This window comes from Arvicanthis niloticus, chromosome 14, assembly GCF_011762505.2.
Source record: "Arvicanthis niloticus isolate mArvNil1 chromosome 14, mArvNil1.pat.X, whole genome shotgun sequence".
In the NCBI taxonomy this organism is placed as follows: domain Eukaryota; kingdom Metazoa; phylum Chordata; class Mammalia; order Rodentia; family Muridae; genus Arvicanthis; species Arvicanthis niloticus.
This window is the reverse complement of record NC_047671.1, coordinates 43,377,282-43,399,795: the sequence shown is the minus strand read 5'-3', so window position 1 is coordinate 43,399,795 and position 22,514 is coordinate 43,377,282. Positions and strand designations below refer to the sequence as shown.

The following is a 22,514-nucleotide window of genomic DNA, read 5'->3' as shown; positions in this document are numbered from 1 at the left end:
CAATCAGGCAAGGAGTAACAATAGGTCACCAGGACAAGAACTGAAGATTTTCCAGACCATTAGGTGATAACCAAATTTGTTTCATGCAGGCTCTGATTTGCATAGTGCATCAGGAGAACAGATGATGTCAACAACCTTTCTGGAAACTAGTTATCTCCGGCAACCCACTCCTGGCAGGAGACTCTGTGCTCTGACTTATTTTTAGTGCATTTCTACTTTGGTAATCCAGTCACCTGAAGAAGAGCCAGTAGCCTGGATATTCTATGACTTCACTACCCTGATTTATTCCTTAACATCTAGCAAGTTATTGAGTCGTCTGGGAAGAGTCTAGAAGGGGGTTGGGGCTCCCCCATTTGCACACTCTCAGAGGTCACAGGGGCTTGCTAGCCCAACCCAGGTGGAAGTGTAGCAATCATATATTCAAGGGAGAAAGAGAAAAAGGTCGCTATCAAATCAGGTATGTACGATCTATCATTTTATCAGCAGGGTGGAAGATGGGGTGAAAAGCCAGAACTTTGTCTACCTTTTATGAAGTATTGGGATTTTAAGGTTCAGACCCACATCCTGCTAATGATAAGCCTCATGTTGTTCTCTAGGACTTCATGGTGGAAGGAGCCTTTCCATCAAAATGCAGAAAGTGAAATACTAGAAGATGAATAGAATATTTCCATGTGTTTGCATTTGGATTTAAACTGAGATACTTAATTTTATTTCAACCTCATACAGCATGTAAGGACAGACTTATCCAATGCCAGCTGTCCTCACATTTAAAGGCTGTAGCACAAAGATAAAATTAGAATCAAATGCGGATCATATTCCTCAGCAAGAATTCTGCTCTATGTCCCACTGATGCCCTGAGCCACAACTGTCAAGCCAAATGCCAGCACCGCTGCTGTTTCTCTAGGACTTCTGAAATAGATAGTTTAGAAACTAACTATATCACCAAAAGATTCATGAGCCTCAACACACACACACACACACACACACACACACACACACAGAGAGAGACGGAGAGAGAGAGAGAGAGAGAGAGAGAGAGAGAGAGACAGAGACAGAGACAGAGACAGAGACAGACAGAGAGACAGAGAGAATTACATCCATGAGTACAAATTTATTTCCAAAGTTATTCTAACCAAAATGAGGAGAAAATAAAATTTTGACAAAATTAGGGGAGAATAAAGTCTTTCCTACACAATACTACACTTTCCCTGTATAAATTTAAACAGGAAATATCAAAGGGTATTAGATATATGGAATGACAACATATTATCTTTTTAAAGGAAGAAAAGAAAATTTCATGTCAAATTTTGATTTAATAAATACCCTATTTAATGCTTTATATAAAATCATAGCTGTAAAGATACATTGTTAATGTTCTATATTGAGTATGGTACAAGAAGGAAAAGCAGAAGTGACCAATAAATACAGAAGAGATGAGCAGCCTCCCCCTATGAGGAATAAAAATATGCATTCTAACCAATCAATAAGAAATGTATTGTGCAGATTATACAGAACTTATTGACATACAGATGCTGAGAATGTAGCAATTGAGGAAATGCCAATCTTAATTGTTAAAATGGAAAATGTGTTCATTTTCCTGTTATAGCCATTACTATAGGTAACACTTAATAAAAGCATGCAGAGGCATATCTAGTTGTCCACTTAGATCTGTTTTTATAAACCCACATATACTTCAATGGGGGAACTGATTAAGTCAACTATTACAAATTATGTAAACATCCTGTACAATTTAGACTTCTTCAGATCTTGCTATTTTCAAATGATCGTATACTCAAAGGCTTTCAAAAGATATATGAAATGGAAAATGCAAAGCGCCATTTGTGGGGGAAACCATTTTATATACATAATTACGTGTGCAGATATGTTTTCTGGAAATGAAATCAAGAAATTGGGGATTAGAAAGGGTAAAATTTACTTTCACTTTATACCTTCTAGACTCTGAGTTTCTAGTTTTTTTTTCTTTAAGCACTCACTACTTTTATTTTTAAAAATGGTTTTAACACTAACAAGTTGGTTCCAGTTCTCTGGAAAATTCATCCTTGTGTGAGTAATTCCCAAATCCATAAAAAATAACTTTATGCATTAAGCACTAAATTATATTCATGGTGGTTTTAGCATTGATTATATTTTGTTAGAGTCTAATTTGCTGCAATGTCTCCAGTAACTTATTTCCAAGGTTATGGAAAGGAATACAGTATAGGAATGACCTTTTCTGTCTCTTACAAAAAAATTACCTTCAACAAACTAAACTTTTGCTCAGCCTTTCAAGTAAGTTAATAGTATGCTTTGAGACTATTTACAACTATGTACTCAATCTTTTTTTTTCTTCTGTGTATTCCACTTGTTTGAATTTAACCTGCATTTAAGAAAGCTGGGTAACTAGCCCTATTATGCTTTGGATTTCCTGGGTAATCAAACAGAAGCTGTGTTGAATTATAGCTTCAATCTTCAACTGTATCTCCTCTTTCTCCCTTACTATCCTTCCATGTCCCTGACCCAGAACGATGAGAGAGAGAAATGAGACACAGAGACAGAGACAGAGACAGAGACAGAGACAGAGAGAATGTGCTTATGTATATGTGTGTGATGAGTAGGTCTAATATTATCCTCTGAAAACACCTTGAAAAGAACAAATACCCATAATAAATGCTAGTAGCAACATGTGGATAAAGATTGATAACATTTGTTCATGGTTTTGAGTGCTATTCTTGGTCAGTAGGAGTGAGAAAAATACTTACTTTCTTGTAAAACCATGCTAAAAAATTCTTGAACACATAAGATTCTGTGTTTTTTTCCCATACACGTTTTACTGTGCTGTTTGATCATGGGGATGGCCTTCTGTCAGCAAGAATGAGAGAGAAGTAGGTAGGTCAGATCAGCCTGCTTTTGGTTCAGATGACAAGAGTTAGACTCTTCCCTTAACATGCCACAGCCATGATATAGTTATTAGTAATACTATAAATAGTATAGAGCACATAGCAATTAGTGATATAGTATAGTACTATATTAGTAATTAGTGCTATAGTATATAGTAAATATTTAGGTATATACCCAATTTTCACATTTATTTATTGATTTGTGTGGGGGGTGTGTTCAGAGAACAACTTGTGGCCTCTCTGGATTCTGTTCAGATGTCAGGCTTTGTAGCAAGGGCCCTCATTCACTGTACAGTCTCACTGCTCACTCAGTTGCCTGGGCTAGCGCTGAACTCTAGCCAATGCAGACACTCACTTTAGAGCCTAATATAAAACTTTTAACCTAACTGTCCTATGCATAAGAAGAGATAAATATTACCTAAGTACAGGTGCTCTCCTACACTCTGCCCAATACAGAAATCTGTAATGATTCTTTGACTCATGTCATTGAATCCCTACCCCTACCCTGGCATTAAAGGCTCTTTGACAGTTTATCTTAACCAATTCTTCCTGTTAAACAGTTTAGAACCATGGGCTGTGTAGCTCTGGGGATTTAATACATATTGTCAGATACATGCAAACACACACACAGAGAGAGAGAGAGAGAGACAGAGAGAGAGAGAGAGAGAGAGAGAGAGAGAGAGAGAGAGAGAGAGAGAGAGAGAGAGAGAACAGTACCTCAAACTGTCCTTGAACTTCCTACAATCACCCAAACTCAACCTGCCAAGGTGTGTCTTAACAGACCTGTGCCACCACACTTAGCTTCATGCCTCACAGTTTTAGCAAAGTTAAGACTTTGTTCGTAGTATTTTTCAAAGTATGGACTATAGACAGGCAGAACTGCTTTTACCTCAGTTCTATGAGAAATAGTAAGACCTCAGGCTCCACCCCAGTCATATTTAGAACATGCATTTTAACAAAGTATTCAGGTTCATATAGAGGTTAAATTTTCATACTTAGAATAAAAATAATAGAAAAAAAATCAAATGCTTTTTGACTTCATTATTTACTTTCCCTTCAAATTTGTGGGTACCTTCCCAGACTCTGTTGTTCTGCATGGGTATCCTTTGCCACAGGTCTTCTGCCCCAGTTTCCTGGCATTCCAAACCATCTCTTGAGCCACAAGAGACCTATAAACATGTCATTGTCTAATTTATCTACCCCACTCTATACTTCAGCTTCTCATCCTTTCACAGAGTTCAACATTGTAGATGTGTCAGTGAGCTAAACTGAACTGCGCTAATAGGAGAAAATACAGAAAAGCTATTATGCTACCCTCTTAGCTAGCATCTCTTCTCTTGGCATTATGCCCCAGTACTTCCCTAAAAGCATGGTCAGCTCTCCTTGTATTCTGTAGTATCAGGCCAGATCCAGGCAAAACTGACTCTGGCTTGCATAGACATTGTTCCTTAACACACACTAAGTATTGCTTTTGTCAAGGCCTCCAACGTGGCTCTCTGAGGCTTTGACCCACAGCTATTTACCATACAAAACCTGGAATCAGCAATCTCATCATATATCTCCCCTGTAATTGACAAACATTTTACACACCACTACTTCAGTTCATTTCAATATCATATTGATTCCATAACACATCTAAGCACCAAACAGAAAACACTGTCAGAGGTAAGATTCTGCTCTGGGGTCTTGTGTAAGTGAAGGCTATTGGTAGGCATATCTGTGTGGACCCTTACGACAGCATGTCTAAATTCAAAGGTAAGTAAGGAGAACTCTGGGCTTCTTGTCCATGTGTAGACCTAATTTTCCACCTGCAGAGAACACATGGGAAGATATGCTACAAGATCAAAGAACTTCTCCCAGATAGCAGGGGGTAAGTGCTTACTGCTCTAAAAGTGGACAGTGATCATTTCAGTTATGTCTTTGCCACACACAATTGGTGTGGCTTTGGAAAATTGTTTTAACCTCTCTAAGCTTGTTTTCTTATTTGTTTAATAAAAATAATATTCATACATCGTGGTACGAGTGGCATTATGTATATAAAATGGTCAGAACAGTGCCTGCATAATTCGCATCCTATTATGACTATTTAAAAAATCAAGCTTGAACAGGACTATTGGGCATGGTCTTTTTCTTTAATTCACAAAGCCTGTTTAATGCTGTGGCGTCTCCTCTCTAATAGTCCTCTGGTTACATAGCTCTGGCGCTCATGACAGTAACATGACACCCTAACAGGACTGTGTCTTAGCTGTCCCTGTGGACAAAGTATTCATCTTGGCAATACCTACAAATTCTGGTGTGTGTGTGTGTGTGTGTGTGTGTGTGTGTGTGTGTATGTGTGTTCCTGTCCTTAAGGCAAACAGAAAAGAAAGAACCTTGTTAAAAATCAGACATGAGTTTATAATATGAAAACCAACATACTAAAACCAATTACATTTTTTTAAAAAAAACATCCTCTTTTAGAAGAAAATAAATCAATGAATAAATAAATGTTTTAAGATATATGACAAACTCTCTTGTGTAGGATGACATTAAAAGAGATCTTACAGAAGATGGCTAGGTGATGAGAGAGAGAAAAGGAGAGAAAGGGGGGGCATGGAGGCAGATGTTCACGTGTCTCCATCAGTCAAAGATAGTTTATATATCTAGGTTGGGTATTGGGTTACACTTCTGATTGAGCATTACGAAACTTATAAAGCCTTTGATTAACATTTTAAAAAATTATATAAAAGCAAAAAGGAAAAGGGGGTATGGGATAGGGGTTTTCTAGGGAGGGGAAATGGGGAAAGGGGATGGCATCTGAAATGTAAATAAAATATCCAATAAAAAAAAAGAGAGATCTTACTTCCCATTTTGGAGGTAGATTTATTTTTTTAGTATTATTTAATCTTTTGTTTGGAGAATATCCTTTGCCCTTCCCTAGTTACTCCTAGTTCTTTCCCACCTCTACAGCATATCAACTTTATGTGTTCTCTTTCCCTTTCTTCTCCCTCAGCCAAAAACAAAAACAAAATGAAAACAACCAAAAGACAAATAATACTAAAACAAATTTCAAAAAGCACACGAAATAACATGAAGTTAATTTTGTGTTGGCCAACTACCCCTGGACATGGGGATTGTCCTGAAGTGCCACTGTCACTCACCTTCCCCTTCTCCAGCAGATATCAATCACAAATAGCTTTTTTGGTCAGGAGTGCAACTTTGTGTCTACTTACTCTTCTCCATCTGCGAATTTTTGTCCTATTCGAATGCATTCAGGTTATGCTGTCATAGTTTCTGTGAGTTCATATGTATATCTGTCCTGTTGTGTCTGGAAGACTGTTCTTTGGAGGAATCCACCACTTCAATCTTTCTGCTTCCTCTTTGGAGTAGATCCCTGAGTTTGGTGGGTGGGGTTTGATGAAGACATCCAATTTAAGACTTGGTGGTCCATAATTTTTCACCCTTTGCATATTGTCCAGTTGTGGGTATCTGGACTAATTACCATCAACTGCAAGAGGAAACTCCTCTGGTGAAGGCTGAGTGATACACTAATCTATAGGTATAGTTAACTATAGGTTAATCTATATAACTATAGGTTAATATATATATATATCATCTAATATAATATAAATATAATAATAAAAATAATAATAAAATAAATAAAATAAAATAAAATAAAAATAAAAATAATATAAATTATATATATTTTATATATATATATATATATATATATATATATATATAATCTATAGGTATAGTTTAACTATGAGTCATTTATTGCTATTTTCATTTAACAGAATAATAGTAATAAGTTTCCCTCTAGGCCCATAACCTATCTAGTCACAGATTCTTAGTCAATGTAGTGGTGTTACGTACAGGTTCCATTTCATGTAGTGGGCCTTAAGTCCAATTTTTTTTCTTAAAATGGTTGGTTATTCCCAGAACATTTGTAGCCCTAGTGTACCTATATATTGAAGACAGGTCACTGTTTTAGGTTGCAGAGTTTGTACCTGGGGTGAATGATTATTCATTTTCTCCCCCCGTAGCATGTCAAGTCCATTCCAGCACAGTGAATGCTAGTCAATACGGATAAAGCTTAAAGCTAGTCATGAGCTCTATTTCTCCATGTTTGATAACATAAATGACTGGGGACTCCAGCAATGTCTTTACCCTCAGATTGTAGAGGGTAACAAATATCCTATGATCTTTGTGAGAGGGTTGTCTGTGAGACCCCTGTGGCCAATGACTCAATAAAATGTAACCCTTTCCAGTCACCTAGTCCTAGACACAGACACACACATATTAGTGTCTGCAAGTCCTGTCAAGATAAATACTGTGTTCATGGGGCCAGCTAAGATGACCACACAGTCTCATTAGGCTGTCATGTTACCATCCTGAGTGGCAGAGAGATGTAAGAGATTGTACTTGGTGATGTAAGATATTTGGTTAAGGCATTGTCTCTCCCAGTCTATGGTGACCCCATTTAAATCTCATATATATATATATATATATATATATATATATATATATATATATCCATATATCCATATATATGTGTATATATGTATATATATATACATATGTATATATATGTGTGTATATATATGTGTGTATATATATGTATGTGTGTGTATATATATATATACACACATATATATGGAAGTTCCTGAAGCAGTAGGTTCCATAAGGTTTTCCAAAGGCCTAGTATTAATTGTCCCTTCTTATATTCAGATGTGACTTTCTGCTTCAGGATACAACCACAGGTAGTAGGCTTCAGACATGAAAATGACCTTGGGCTAGGACAGGGAAATAGGCTCAGATAAGCAGGGTCATCCTGATGAGCCCTTAGAAACAGTGATCATGGAAGTGTTCACATAAAACACTTTCTTTTATAATTTGCTTTTGATCCTGTTGTTTTATCACAGCAATATAGAAAATTAGGTAGCTAAAATGAGGAGGAGGAGGAGGAAGGAGAGGAGGAAGAGATGGAGGAGGGGGGAGGAAGAGGAGAAAGAGGGGGAGTTGGAAGACAGCAATGGTGATATCCTCAGTCCTACTGTTTGCTATATTTGAAAGTTCCCAAACAAAACAGAGTAAAAAACAGCTTACCATTTTATTCAGAAGAAATTATCTTGGATTTCAGTCCTAAGGTCTTAGTTTGTATGTGGATAAATTCTATAAATTAGATCTCTTAAGATTAGTTTATATGTTGCTATAATTCTGGGTCCAAAAAAATTCTAACACCACAAAGTGAGGAAACATTTTCGCTAAAGAAAGAAATGGCTGTTGGAATGTTTGCTTTCAGAGCCATAAACATCTATGCATGAAATCCAGTTACCCCATAGGCTCTATGCTATGAGAATTCAGAATTCTGTGAATTAACATAACTGATAGCATGATTGTATGTTGAAGAGTATTAGACTGGCTTACATGAGGTAGTCTGGATAGTCCAACTGCTCTCTTATTCTGAAAAGACTGAGAATCCACAAGACTGGTTGTCTTAGCAGTCCCAATCTGGTGCCAAGGGTCTGGAGGATCTCTAGAGAAGGTTCTAATATCAATGAAGGAATGTCTCAACAACAGGCTGGGTGATCTTGCCAACAAGACTGAGAGCAAGCAGGCAAAAAACACCAGTTTCTTTCTTTCATGTCATTTTATATGAGTTGCCAACAGAAGATGCTGGCCACACAGGTCTGCCTGTTTCAAATCATCTAATCAAGAAAATCTCACACAGGAACGCCCAGTTGCTTGTGTTTTACTTGATGCTAGATGCGGTCAAGTGGACAACCAAGATCAACCATCACAGAGCCAGATGTGTGTCATAGTTGGTATCATTTTAAAATCATTTTGATTCTTTTCAAACATGGTAGAGTATCAGCAATGGGTGGGGGAGGAAAGAAATAGTAACATTCATTACTCATGACTAGACACCATGTCTTTTGATGAGGAAACCATGAGAGAAAGACTGTGAACAGTGTGGGTCTTAGGAACAAGGAAATGAGAGCAACGAGTGTTGAGCTGCAGAGATTTCCAGATGAGGATGTGTGCACTAGTTAGAGAATAGTGTTCTTTGGTCCTCAGTTCATAGAGCTAATGGTTCTGTATTAAATACCTCTTAGCTCTGGTAAGAACCAAGAGCATCAGGACAGTGCCTCCCAAGTGCAGCAATTAAAGGCCTGGGCCACTCTGTTGGTGGAAATGAACTTTTCAAATAATCTACAAAACAGTATTTTGGTTTTGATTTTAGATTGCTATGTTAATTTGTTTTAATTTTCTGAAAAGAGAAAGATAGATGTGAAGGCCATAAGGTTAGGGAGAGAGAAAGACACAGACAGAAACAGACAGAGACAGAGAAAGATCTGAAAAAAATTCAAATTTATTGTTGCTAGAAAATATTCTTACTAAACCCAGGAAAAGGGAGAAGAGGCAGCTTTCCGACTCCTGTGTATCAAAACATCAGGGTTTCTTTTCTTTTCTTTTTATTTTAGAGCCAGTATTGAATTACTAAACTAGAGCTAAAAGTGTTGCTCAATGGTAGAGCACTTCATGCTTGAAGCCCTGGATTTGATCCACAATAACACACACACACACACACACACACACACACACACACACACACACACACACACATACGAGGTTTGAGGTTGGGGAGAGAAAAGAAAGAAGAGAAAAATAAAAAAAGAAGCACATACATAAGTTTTTAAAGTATATATAACATAATTTTAAAATAATAAATATTCATTATAATATGAATTGCTTTGTGGACAGTTCAAATTAATTATTTGAATAAGTCATAGAAAATAAATTAATATAGCATGCTAAGCTTCTCCATCAAATCAAATGAACACAATTGTAAAAGAATGTACCAAATTTAGTTTATTGTATAAATTCAAACTGTTTATAGTCATCTGACATTTTAAAACAAAATACTGTGCCTCCTTTACTTCACTTCTCTTTCTATTATCATTCCCAAGTGGAGCTTTAATCATATTTTCCCTATTCACTTTTAAGTATGTACCATGTTGTACTTTTTCAAAGCTTGAGCCTATGCATTATCTATGAAGCTTTGGAAGCAGGTACCCTATCCGTTCAGGTAATGTATCCTTATACACTGTTCATTTGTATTATGTCTGTGTATCTTTTCATCTTTCCAGCGTAAGATTGCCAAGATCTTGGCTCTTCATTTGGAGAAGTCTAATTCTGTTCTCTTTACAAAGAGCTAGGGTTACACTAAGCAAAGGTTACCATTTACGTGAGACATGAAGCCTGCTGTCATAACTCAACGGTGAGGTAAAGTTCCTGGCTATTTATTCTCTCAAGGACATCCCTACTGGTACCTAGAATCAAGAAGCCACACTTCAAGTCTGGTTACAAGTAGAGCCCACATATCCTCTCAATCCACGTTTTTGTTTTGATATTGTAGAATATGTGTGGCACTTTCATAGTAACTAAGCAAAAGAGTATATTTTTTCTTTCAAAAACTTCCCTAAAGGAAAATACATGGAAATTCACTATAAAGCTAACAGTGGCTTTAGCAAGAGAGCCCAAATGCTTCAGGGTGAGCATTCTGTTAGAAATGGCTCATTTGAGTGCTCAACTTTGTTCCATCATCTACTCAAGTGAGTACTGAAACAGCTGTTACTGTAAACAAATAACATTTTAAATTGTCTATGAAAGCTGGGCACTTGGGAGGCAGAGGCAGGCAGATTTCTGAGTTTGAGGCCAGCCTGGTCTACAGAGTGAGTTCAAGGACAGCCCAGGCTATACAGAGAAACCCTGTCTCGAAAAACCAAAAAAAAAAAAAAAAAAAATGTCTATGTAAGGTCTCTATCCTTCAGATGTCTGAATTACGAAGTGGCACTCAGACATCCTTTTCCATCCTCTGTCAAGCTTCACCAGCTTTGATCATTTCAAACATGGGAATATGCTTGGACTTCAGAATTTTTCAGAATTACTTCCTGTTCTTGTTTGGTATTGGCAGTTCTGGGAATTGAACTCAAGGCCTCTGCTTTACTGGACAAGTGCTTTTTTGCTGTCCTAAAACCACCTTCTACTGCTCTTTGTTTTAAGCTATACAAGAAGGATCGCCTGGAAATCACTATTTAGCTCAGGCTGGGCTTGAATTTGTGATCCTCAGTCTCCCAAGAAGCTGGGATTGCAGGTTTGCACCATCAGGCCTGATTCTAAATGAAAAGAAAAAAATGTTTTAAAAGAACAAGTGTTGAGCCTAGGAAGACTATCACTTCCTACTTCTCATTAAACAGGAGGACATTAATCCCCCACAGTCCTAACTGATACATGGCAGGTTTAATACTGCAATTTAGATTTATTTAGTGTGGAGTGAGTGACTTCTATTTGTGGTGGTCTGAAAGAGATGTCCCCTATAGTCTCGGACAAATGCCACCCAGTTGGTGGCACCATTTGTGAAGTTTTTGGAGAAATGGCCTTGTTGAAGTAGGTCACTGGAGATGCTCTTTGAGATTTTAAAGACTGGTACCATTTTAAATTCACTCTCTCTGCTTCCAACTTGTGGATCAATGTATATGTGAGCTCTCGGCTACTCCCGGTGCTGTGACTGCCACCTGTTGCCACAGTTCCCTGCCATTATAGATTCTTGTCCTTCTGGAATGTTAAATTCAAATAAATTCCTCTTTCTGTAAGTTGCCTTGGTCAAGGTATTTTATCTCAACAGTAGAAAAGTAACTGATACACTAACTAAATTGCTGGACTCTCTGTATCTATGCTGGCTGACTTTATATCAACTCAACACAATCTCTAGTCACTTGGAAAGAGTGAACCCCAGTTGAGAAATGTCCTCTCCAGCTTGGCCTGTGGGCAAGCCTGACTGATATGAAAGGGACCAGCTCACAGTGGGTAGTGCCCATCCCCAAGACTAGTGGTCCAGGGTACTATAAGAAAACAGGCTGAGCAAGCCATGAGGAACAAGCCAGTAAGCAGCACTTCTCCATGGCCTATGTTTCAGTTTTTGGTTCCAGCTTTCTGTCTTGAGTTCCCACCATAACTCCACTCTGTTGTAAGCTAATATAAGCCCTTATTTTTACACTCCAGATTTCATTCACCCCTTCCATCCTATGACCGTTCCACATCCCATACCTCCAACCCACCCCCACCCCCGTTCCCACAAGGCTATTCTCACTCCCCACCCCCACTCCACCCGACCTCTAAACTCCCTGGGGGCCTCTACTCTCTTGAGGGTTAGGTGCATCATCTCTGATTGAACACAGACCCAGCAGTCCTCTGCTGTATATGTGTTGGAGGTTTCATATCATCTTGTATATGCTGCCCTTTTAGTGGTCCAATGTCTGAGAGACCTCAGGGGTCCAGATTAATTGAGATTGCTGTTTCTCCTACAAGGTTGCCTTCCTCCTCAGATCTTTTATTTGTAAAGGAACTATTTATGATTTTTAAAAGAAAAATCTGAGATTCCTTTATGAATATTTCCTTCAAAATCTGGGTAAGTCCTTAAATGTTCAATAAGAGCAATTCCAGTCTCTAAGAGTCCTTCTGTGCTCAGATTGTGTTGTTAATTCTGAGGATTCTAGGAATAAGAGACGAGTCCAGCACAGTTAGCATCCCTGGGAAAAGGAAAGGAGTCGTTCATTTATCTACAAGAAGCTTTCATTGGAAATGCTATAAATGGTCTTAAATATTTACTCCACAAACGTGATAAACTGTCTTCAATATGGATCAAATTTCTTTTTATCTTGACCTGGCATTTCTTCCTTATTTGGAGGAGTAATCTTTTCTATTATGCTACTATGAGATTTAAAATAGGAATTCACTGGAGCATCCACTGCAATTCAAAAATGGATGGACTTCGGGAATATTAAATTTGTGAAGTGAAATGAAGCAAAGCATGTTACAAAAGTCTTTGAAAATCACATTGTGAATGGCCTCTGTTCATTCTTCTTAGAGAGCTTGAGAATGGAAATTGAATTAGAAAGGATGGTATAAACATCACAAGGGTCTGTAACCATAGTGCCAGCTACTTGCAAGACAGGGCCATGAGCATTGTTTGAGCTTATAAAGTTAAAGTCAGCTGAGATAATGCAGTGAAAGGAAGTAGCTTAAAACAGTAAATGCAAAAGAAACATGTAGTGTTGTTGTTGCCATTATTATATGGATTGAAGATTTTTCTCCTCATCCCATGCTGCCGCTCAGGTGGTTAAATGTAATGAATAGGAAGGAGTAGTAATTTGCAGCCCTGGTGTTCCATGACACTATCTCCTTTATAGTTTTCAAACTGAATCTTCTAATGTCAAGTTCTGTGCCAAGAGATAATTCACTGATTTTCTTCCATATACATATTCAAAATGTAAAAATAAAGTAATTGTGAGATATTAGATACCACTAAGATATTCTCGTCACAATATTAATGTTTGAATTTTCATGCATTACTTTCTATGAGGCAAATCAATTGATTTACAAAGGGTCATTTTCATAAGTAAACACTCCAAATTAATTTTTTGATATTAACTTAAACTAATTATTGAGCACATATGAACTTTGTTGAGTGTGAGAACTAGAGGATTTTCCTAAAAGATGTCTTCTTTTACTTGTTGACCATTGTTGTAGAAGTTTGAAATACCGATACCATGAAAAAAATCCTAACTGTAACCACTGAGAAAGAAGACACAGTCTTTTGGTTATTTTCATATATAGACACAGTACTCTAAAATCATGTAAAAAAACACTCAGAATTTATGAAAGTTCAAAAAAGAGACAACATATGGATAAACATTTAGAAATCCATTCAGTGGGGAATCTGGAGAAATTTCAGTAAATAAGGTGCTGGCCTTGCAAACACAAGGCTCCAATTTCTATTCCTAAACTTCAGTGATGTCATTAGTATGCAATCCTAGTTTAGAGAAAAGAGAAATAGGAGGATTCCTGTGGCTCAGTGGCCTGCTATACTATCCTATTTGGGGGAATTTCAAGCTTGTGTTTTATAAACACACCGCAATATACAGAAAAGTTATATGACATTTGAGAAATAACACCCAACGTTTTATCTATTATCCAGAAGCACACAAATGCATATGCACATAGGTGCATATGTGCATGCACACACACACACACACACACACACACACACACACACACACATTATTCGCAGAGAAATCCATGCCTTCTTCACTACATGTTGATAATGTCAATATTAGAAATTTGAAAACAAAACAGAAATGTATTCTTTCCTTTACTAATGCTATCATTATATCCAAATGAAATAGTAATAACTATCATAATTGAGCATTAAAAGGTCATTGGTGGGTAGAACAATCAAAGAATTGCTGAGAAATAAAAACTGAATAGATAGAAATGGGGATAACATTCTCAAACCTAACGTTTGATTCTATCTAACCCTCAATTGACTTTTATATATCTCATACTTGTTCAGTTTCAAACTTCCCTTCCCTAGACAACAGACCTCCTAACTCACAAACACTTTTTCCAGAGGGAGTCCTACTCTCTTTAGTGTGTAGTTTCTTTGTTGTTGATTTCTAGATTTATTCAATTCTAGTCAGATAGAATATGCAAAATAATTACAATTTGTTATACTTTTGAGATTGGTTTTTGTCTTAACATATGATGATCTATTCTAAAGAGTCTCAGTACCCTGATTAAAATATTTACTCTGTAGTTACCTAGTGAAACATTCTGTTGATGTGTGTTGGACGCTTTTGCTCTGTGTTTTGTTTAACTCCAATGTTTCCATTATTGTCTTTGACCTGAATGACTTGTCTCTTGGCATACTGAAGTCACCTCTTATTACTATGTTAGAGTTCATTTGTGACTTTTTATTTAGCAGTACTTTTTTTTCTAAAGGTGAGCACTTCTCTGTGTGGGGAAATATGTTTTAAATTATATTATCCGCTTGATGAATACTTCCTTTAATCAGTCAGAAGTGACTTTTAATAAAATCTATGTAGACAAATATTAGTTTGAAGTCCTTTTGTCAGTGATGTCTTTATAGATTTCTGTTTTTGTATCTTGATTGGTTCTATTCTATTTATTTATTAATATTTTCTTATAATTTATTCAGATTATTCTCATATTCTTTAACTGTATAGTCACATGTGTGCCAAGTCACTGCAAGTTCATTCAGGTCCCAGCAAGCAGATATATTAAGGAGAAGAGGTTCATGGTGTCTTTGAAAGAGGGGTTCAGATATAATAAACAATCAATAACTGCCATTTTCATATTTAAAGTCACTCTATGAATGTATTATTTTAGTACTGTGACAAACACCTTCTTGACTCCATTATCATGAGTAAGGAATTGGCATAGGTCACTTCTAAGTATTATGCATACTTCCTTCCATAGTATATTGATATTCTCTTTAAATGTTTTATATTGTTTATTCATATAAATTGTAGGTATGCATGTGTGCACATATGCCACAGTGCATATGGTAAAGTCAGAGAACTACTTTTGGGAGTTGGTTCTCTCTTTCCACTATGAGGGAATTGGGAAATTGAACTCAGGTCCTCAGACTTGTTAGCCAAATCATCACACTTCTCTATCTTTCTCTAAATTTTTCTTCTTTTCCCCATCCAGTGCTTGCAGAAACTGCTGTTGCATGTTCAGAGAATATTAAACAAGAGGTAAATAAATACTGATTAATATAAAAATTTAAAATTAAACTTTTGGCTTTTGAAATGTCATCAAACAAAAAGTATAAGACAACATTACAACAACTAAAACAACCCAAAATATTTGTTTTATTATTATACAAAGGTTGAACAGTAGTCTTGTCAACAAGAACATTTGATTATTCATAAATTCCCACTTTTTGAGAAAGAAACTTAAATACATAATTTTGAAATTTATTACAATTGGCTCTAAAGCTAAGGAGGGACTTCTCTGTAGCAATCTCCCTTTTCTATTCAACTTGTTGATAGACCTAAGCCTTCAAGTCCAGAGCAATCTAGGGCACTTTCTTTCAAACACCCTTTCTGCTCCATCGCGGATGATTGCATCCTCTTTTCACTAATTAGGATATGTTTAAATACTATGTTATTAATGCTAGCAAAATCACACATATGTTCTCTTTACTTGTACTCATGGCACATTTTTTTTTATTTCAAGTGCTTCCACCTATAAAAATTTGTGTACAGTTTGTTTCAAATTCTATTTTTCTACTAGGAAAAACTAAGACAATTTCTAATTGTTTTCTCCTTTGCACTAGGGAGACCCCAAGTCTATGTCAGGATTGAGTCTATAGAATTAATTGACTTTTCCCAATTTGTACAAAGGACTTCTTTTAAGTGTCAGGAGTAGGAGAGGCTCAGCTGCATATAGAGTGGGTGACAGAGACACCTCACACCAAATCTTGTTCATGATTTTTTATTAAAAAGTAATTGCATAATCCTCAATTATATTTAAATGGTAGTTCAAATATTGATTTTTTTTCTTCTCACTTCTTTGTTTGCAGAATAAAACAACTTAAATATAGATATCATGGTATTTGTACTTAAAATTAATGGTTTCATGGTGGTTCGTAAAATCAAGTGGAATGTTCTCAACCAGGGCCTTAAATTCCTAATCAACAAATGAAGTCTTCTATGATTTATTATGTGGAATAGAGAAGATTGAAGAATATTTCCAATGTGAACTTGAGATTGAATGATTTTATTTTCAATGATTTGATGGTGATATGAATACTTGTTTTCTTAATTTTTGTCTTATATCGACTGTGAGTTTTAATCATAGGTGTTCTAATCAATAAAATGTTAAATAATTTCAATGGTATTTAGGATCCTTTCTTGTGGGAGTTATTGATTAAGGCCAAATGGATACTTTGATAGCTATGAGGCATTTTCAATGATGATTACAAAATATAATTCTAAAATAAGGGTAGGGATTCTTCTCTACCCTTAAGAATCTGAACTGTAGCAAGAAGTTTGGAAATTTGAATTCTAGAAAGTACCTCTGGGTTAATATTGGGAATTTAGTGTAAAGAATCATAAGGAACAAATATGGAACAAATATCTCTCATTAAATGTGTTGCCTTTTCCAAACACACTAGAACATCTAGAATGCTTAGAAAACAAAATTACACTTTATGTATTTGTTATGAATCAGTCAAGAGAGACACAGAGTAATAGTAGTTATGGATTCAGGTAACTCTGCTTTATTTGAGATAGTAGAGTTCTTTCCACCTAAGCTGATGCTTCTCAATTGACCAAGAATGTGTTTTCTCGGGTTACCAAATGTTTAGTTAAGAAATCGATCCTTAGTTATGGTCTTTTACTCTCCATGAATCTGTAGAGCTAGTAACAGATCCATGTGACTATCTTCTTCTGGCTAAATAGAAGTTTATTACACCAAACCTCTCCACCGTGCCCCTCCCCTGCACTCTCAGTGTGATGATATGATGAGACAGGACTTTGGAGGAGTGATTACGTCATGAGCATTCCTTCTTACTGAATGGGATTCATGTTGGCACTGGCTAGTCTTACATCAACTTTCAAAAGATAAAGTTGTCAGAAAAGACGAAGGCTCAATGGCAAAAAAAAAAAAAAAAAACCTCCATAAGATTGGGCTATAGGACCTAGTCCATTGTGGGTGGGACCACCTCTGGCCTGGTGGTCCTCAGTTTTATAAGAAAGCTGGCTAAGCAGTCCATAAGGAGCAATCCAATAAGCTATACCCCTCCATGAACTGTGCATCAGCTCCTGCCTCCAGGTTCCTGCCCTGTTTGAGTTCCTATCCTGACTTCCTTTGATAATGGAATCTCATATAGATAAATTTTACACTCATATGGATGTGTAAGCCAAATAAACCCTTTCTTCCCTGAGTTACTTCGTTCATGTTGTTTCCTCACAGCAATAATAACCCTAAAATACAGTGTCCTTACTGAAGACAGCACCCTCATCCATCTGCCATGTAAAGATACAACATCAGAAAGGCACCACTTATCAACCCAAGAACCTTTGCCATTCTCCAAGTTTGATAGCATCTTGATCTTTAATCTCTTAGCTGCCAGAATTGTGAGCAATTAAATTCTATTGTTTATGAAGTACCCAGCCTAAGGTATATTATTGCACCAATCTCAATGGGCTAAAACAACATCCTTCCTCAAAGTAGGTTCAGCTTCAACAAGTTTCCTACCACAATTATAGCAAAGACTTGAAACCAAACATAAATTCACAAACACTCATCTATGCCTTTCTCTGTTTCTATAAAATAATACACGAGCGTGGGTAATTTATGAAGAAAATAGGTTGATTTAAGCCAATCGTTCAAGACGCTATGAAGTTCAAGACTGGGTGGTTACTTCTGGCAAAGACCTGATGTTGCTATACAGCATGGCATAAGTTAGAGAGGGAAATTCAGTCTGTGCAGGAGAGGCAAAACCCAAAGGCAATCAATCTTCCTTTACAACAACCTGACCCTGTGGTTACTAACTCTATAGGAACTGGCCCAGTCTTGTGACAAAGGCATTCGTTCTTCTTACAGACCCACCTGTCACCTTTACCATGTTGGTGATCAAATTTCAACTCAGGCACATGAAGTGTTCTCTACAGCATCTTCTAAAGTGTTGCTTTGGGGAAGTGATTCCCTGCACTTTCTAGGTCTTGCATTACAATGGCCACGACTGTGTAAAGGTTGTTTTAAACACTGAGGAGATTTCCTAAGTGAAGAAACCAGTGGTTCTGTGCTAATTGGCTGATCCATGATACCATATACTTCAACTAAATTTCACTAAATCCTGATCCTAGTGAGATATTTTGTTGGTTCTCTTTCTCACTAGTACCCAGGGAAGGCAAAGAAGACAAGTTTATACCTGAGTTTATACTTGGGATGTGCTTCAGCAATCTCACAGTATGTACAGGGTCAATGTGGATGTGTCATGACAAAATACAAGAGAAATTCCACTTTAAAAATTAACCAACATTATAACACTTATGATTAACATTATTTTTTAAAAAATGTATAAATACAAAAAGGAAAAGGGGGCATGGGATAGGGGTTTTCTAAGGGGGAATGGGGAAAGGGGATGGCATCTGAAGTGTAAATAAAATATCTAATAAAAAATTAACCAACAAAGACAAAACAAACAAGAAACAAGCAAACAAACAAAAACCCTGGGACTTCTCAGAGCAACTCTGAAGAAATGCTTTGGCTTACAAATGATTTCTTCTGGACAATTCAAGCAAAGAGACAATAAAAAAATAGGTAAAACTATTAGAAGACATAAAATCATCAATAATCTATTGAAAGTGGACTAGAGGGCAAAGAAATTATTAACCAAATCTAAAGCAAAAAGAAAAAAATTAAGGTCATGATGCATTCAACTGGACATAGTGGGGCTTTTCCAAGTCACTTTTAACCTGCATCTTAATAAAAAACCAGTTTGATTATATTTCCTGTGCAGGACAAAGAAAATTACCAGAGTCTCTCTCTCTCTCTCTCTCTCTCTCTCTCTCTCTCTCTCTCTCTCTCTCTCTCTCTCTCTCTCCTTCCTTCCCTTTCTCTTTCTCTTTCTCTTTCTCTTTCTCTTTCTCTTTCTCTTTCTCTCTCTCTTTCTCTCTGTCTCTTTCTATGTCTCCCCAGTTAATGAAAATATTAACATCACATCAAGTTATTGTCTGTTAGTTCAACCACTGTGCTTTGACACCCAGTGGAAAGGCTTCATCTTACGACTTTTGGAAAGGTTCCCATACTAGAGAGAGAGGCACAGATATGAAAATGTCAAACACCACTGGAAAATGTGCATGATGAAAGCCTCCCACAGCAGATCATTTAAAAGAAATTCCATGGGTCTCTGGAATAAATAACTGCATGGTATCTCTATGGCTAGCCTGTGTGGCAGGCCAGGACAGACAGGCTATGGCAGAGTATTTCAACTATCCAAAGAATGAGTTCACTTTTAATTCCAAAAGGCAGGAAGTACTCTCTTTTGGAAACTTAAATGTCCAACAAGAGCAACTGTATAGGAGAAGAAAAGTTTTACTCAGTAAAATTTAGAAACTATTTAAAGCTTGATTATGCAGTCCTGAAATACTTGCCAGTGCTTATTTCTCAAATGCAGTTACCTTTGTATTTTTTTTAATCTCCACTGAAGGTATAATGGAGAAGAAAGGAGGAACAGAGCAAAGCAACAGACGCCCAAGCTGAAATTTTAATTAGAGCTTTCATATACTCCATAAGTAAACTTAAGATATGGTTGGAAATAGCTTTAACTAAATCAGTTAGTTGATGAGCATCAAGTTTCTGGACTTAAGCATTTATAATATGGATGATAATGCCATGTTTTCTTGTATTCTTTAATCAAATGAAGAACCCCTGCAGTAGCCTGTCGGGATCCACTTGTATAGAAGTTCCTGTATTCATCAAGGTGACCTATTCATACTGCATGACAGAGGTTGGGTTTTATACATTAAAGCATAGACTTTAAAAAAGAGGTTGAGGAAGGAATTGGGAAAATAGAAAATACTCCAAAGAGTTTTATCATTTGATACACGACAAAACCAAGGCTAAGAGGAACGGTTTGTTCAGTGTTACAAAGTAGCTTCTCTTTGCATCTATTTCTATGGCAAGCCTCCACCTCTGGGGAGCAGTACTTAACTTACCCTAAAAGTTCAATGAAATTCTTCTGTCTATACATAATTGTCAACAATCGCAAGGCAGGAATCTATGTAACAACCAGAGATGGACATCTCCCTAGCAAAGTACTGAAAACAGCTGGATTCAATCATCTTGGTCACGTACAAGCTAGAGATGAATCTTCTCTGGACTTTTCTCTCCTGGTTATCAAATCTAACAAAAGCACAACAACAGGCAAAGGAAGCCATGTCTTTAGCATAAGAGATACTGCTATTGGTTCTGGAAGCTTGCTTTCAGCAAATGCTATCAAGCACACAAGTCTATTATTCCATAAATTCTTTCTAGTATGTTTCATTCTTGTAAAATGCACATATTAGTTGCAAATCTCAAGGAATAAGAGAATTCTATGTCTTCTTTAGATCCTACCTAATGGAATATAATATCTTTTGATCAAATCCACACCACCTTCTCTCTTAAAACCAGTTCATTAATTTGATTGGTCCAAATTCATGTGCTATCTCATTTTAAAAAATCTACACCATACTGTCTGTATGTATATGGATGTAGGATCATCTACTGGAGTATGAGTAGCTTTTCAGAGGCCTCATCCTTAAAGAAAATATACTCTATCCTCCAATGGCCATCAATAGCTATGGGAAGGATCTCATGAGCTCCTCCTTCATTCATGCTGGATTTTCTGCTGGATTTCTCTTGTTCACATCTTTTACATGCAGTCACAGCTGCTCTGAGGACATGTGTAAAACATCGTTAAAATGTCCAACATATAATGTTTCACTCCAAATGTTCACTAGTTCTGATTTTTATAGTCTTTCTGCTTTCTCTTCTGCGATGATCCATGAGCCTTGGGGAGAGGGGTATAATAGAGATGTCCTACTTAGAGCTTGTCATTCTGTAGTCTCTTATTCTCTGCGGGTTGACCAGTTGTGGGTCTATATTCATTGTCATCTATTGGAAGAAGACACTTCTCGAATGAAGGTTGAAATCTATTATTCCATATGTAGCTGATTTGCCAATCCATGGCTATAAAGACAAGAATTCACGTGTCACTTTATTATTATGTGACAGCACTGAGCTGAGTGAAAAATTTAGTAACTATAAAAGTAAAAGTTTATTTTTATTAATCTAATTATCTAAGTTATTTTTATGGGATCTTCACAAATCAAGAAAAAGAAATATAAAACAAACTTATTTCTGAAGGAGTAAAATAAAATGGAGGCATAACTCTCTAGATATTGTGTTGCTTAATTTTCCTGAAAAATAATTAACTATGACTGGACAACAAGTATTAAAATCTAAGATCTAAACTTGGGCTAAAGTCTGAGTTTATGCTTTTTAAATAATGCTTCATTTAATCTTGATTTTAAGATATTCCTATAATCTCTGTTTTGTTCTGTCCTGTCCTGTCCTGTCCTGTCCTGTCCTGTTTTATTCTGTCCTGTTCCACCCTACTCTACTTTGAGCCAGAGTCTAATGAAGCGCCGGCTGGCTTCCAGTTCATACATAGCTGAACTCCTGATCCTTCTGCCCACCTCCCAAGAGCTATAATTTCAGGATTGAACCACTACACTCAGCTTACAAAATTCTGTATGAAATACTGAGCAGAGAACCCAGGGCTTTGGCATACTAGTAAAACACAATACTGCATTCTGGTGAGATATAGCCCCAGCCCTTACACTCTTTAGCTTCTATCAAGTTGACATAAAACTATTCAGTACACTTAACTCTTCCTAAATTACCCCTGATCCTCTAGTGCAGAATGAACATTTTGTCCTATGTCATTGAGGTTATCACATGTGTCATATCTTATAAATACTTAGTCGTAAGAACCAGCAAAACCTGATAGACAGAGGGTACATGGGACTAAAATTCCTTCTCAGCTATAGTACATTAGAAGCTACACTGTATAAACCTAGGAGTATAGGTTTATACTATACTCCTAGTATAGTGTCCTCTGCCCTTGGCTGTAAGGTATATCTCAAGCTTTAACTCTGGGACACCACAAATCTAATAGCTCCCTGTCTTAGTTAGGGTTTACTGCTGTGA

General features: G+C 36.7%; 1 protein-coding gene across 1 annotated transcript in view; it reads left to right on the top strand.

Moving 5' to 3' along the window:
- The first annotated feature begins 314 nt into the window (after positions 1-314).
- Positions 315-22,514, top strand: part of Myot (myotilin) — a 42,799-nt gene continuing 20,599 nt past the window's right edge. Inside the window, exon 1 of the mRNA XM_076912713.1 lies at positions 315-457. The gene's annotated coding sequence lies outside the window, so the exon portion shown is untranslated. The remainder of the gene's footprint in view (positions 458-22,514) is intronic.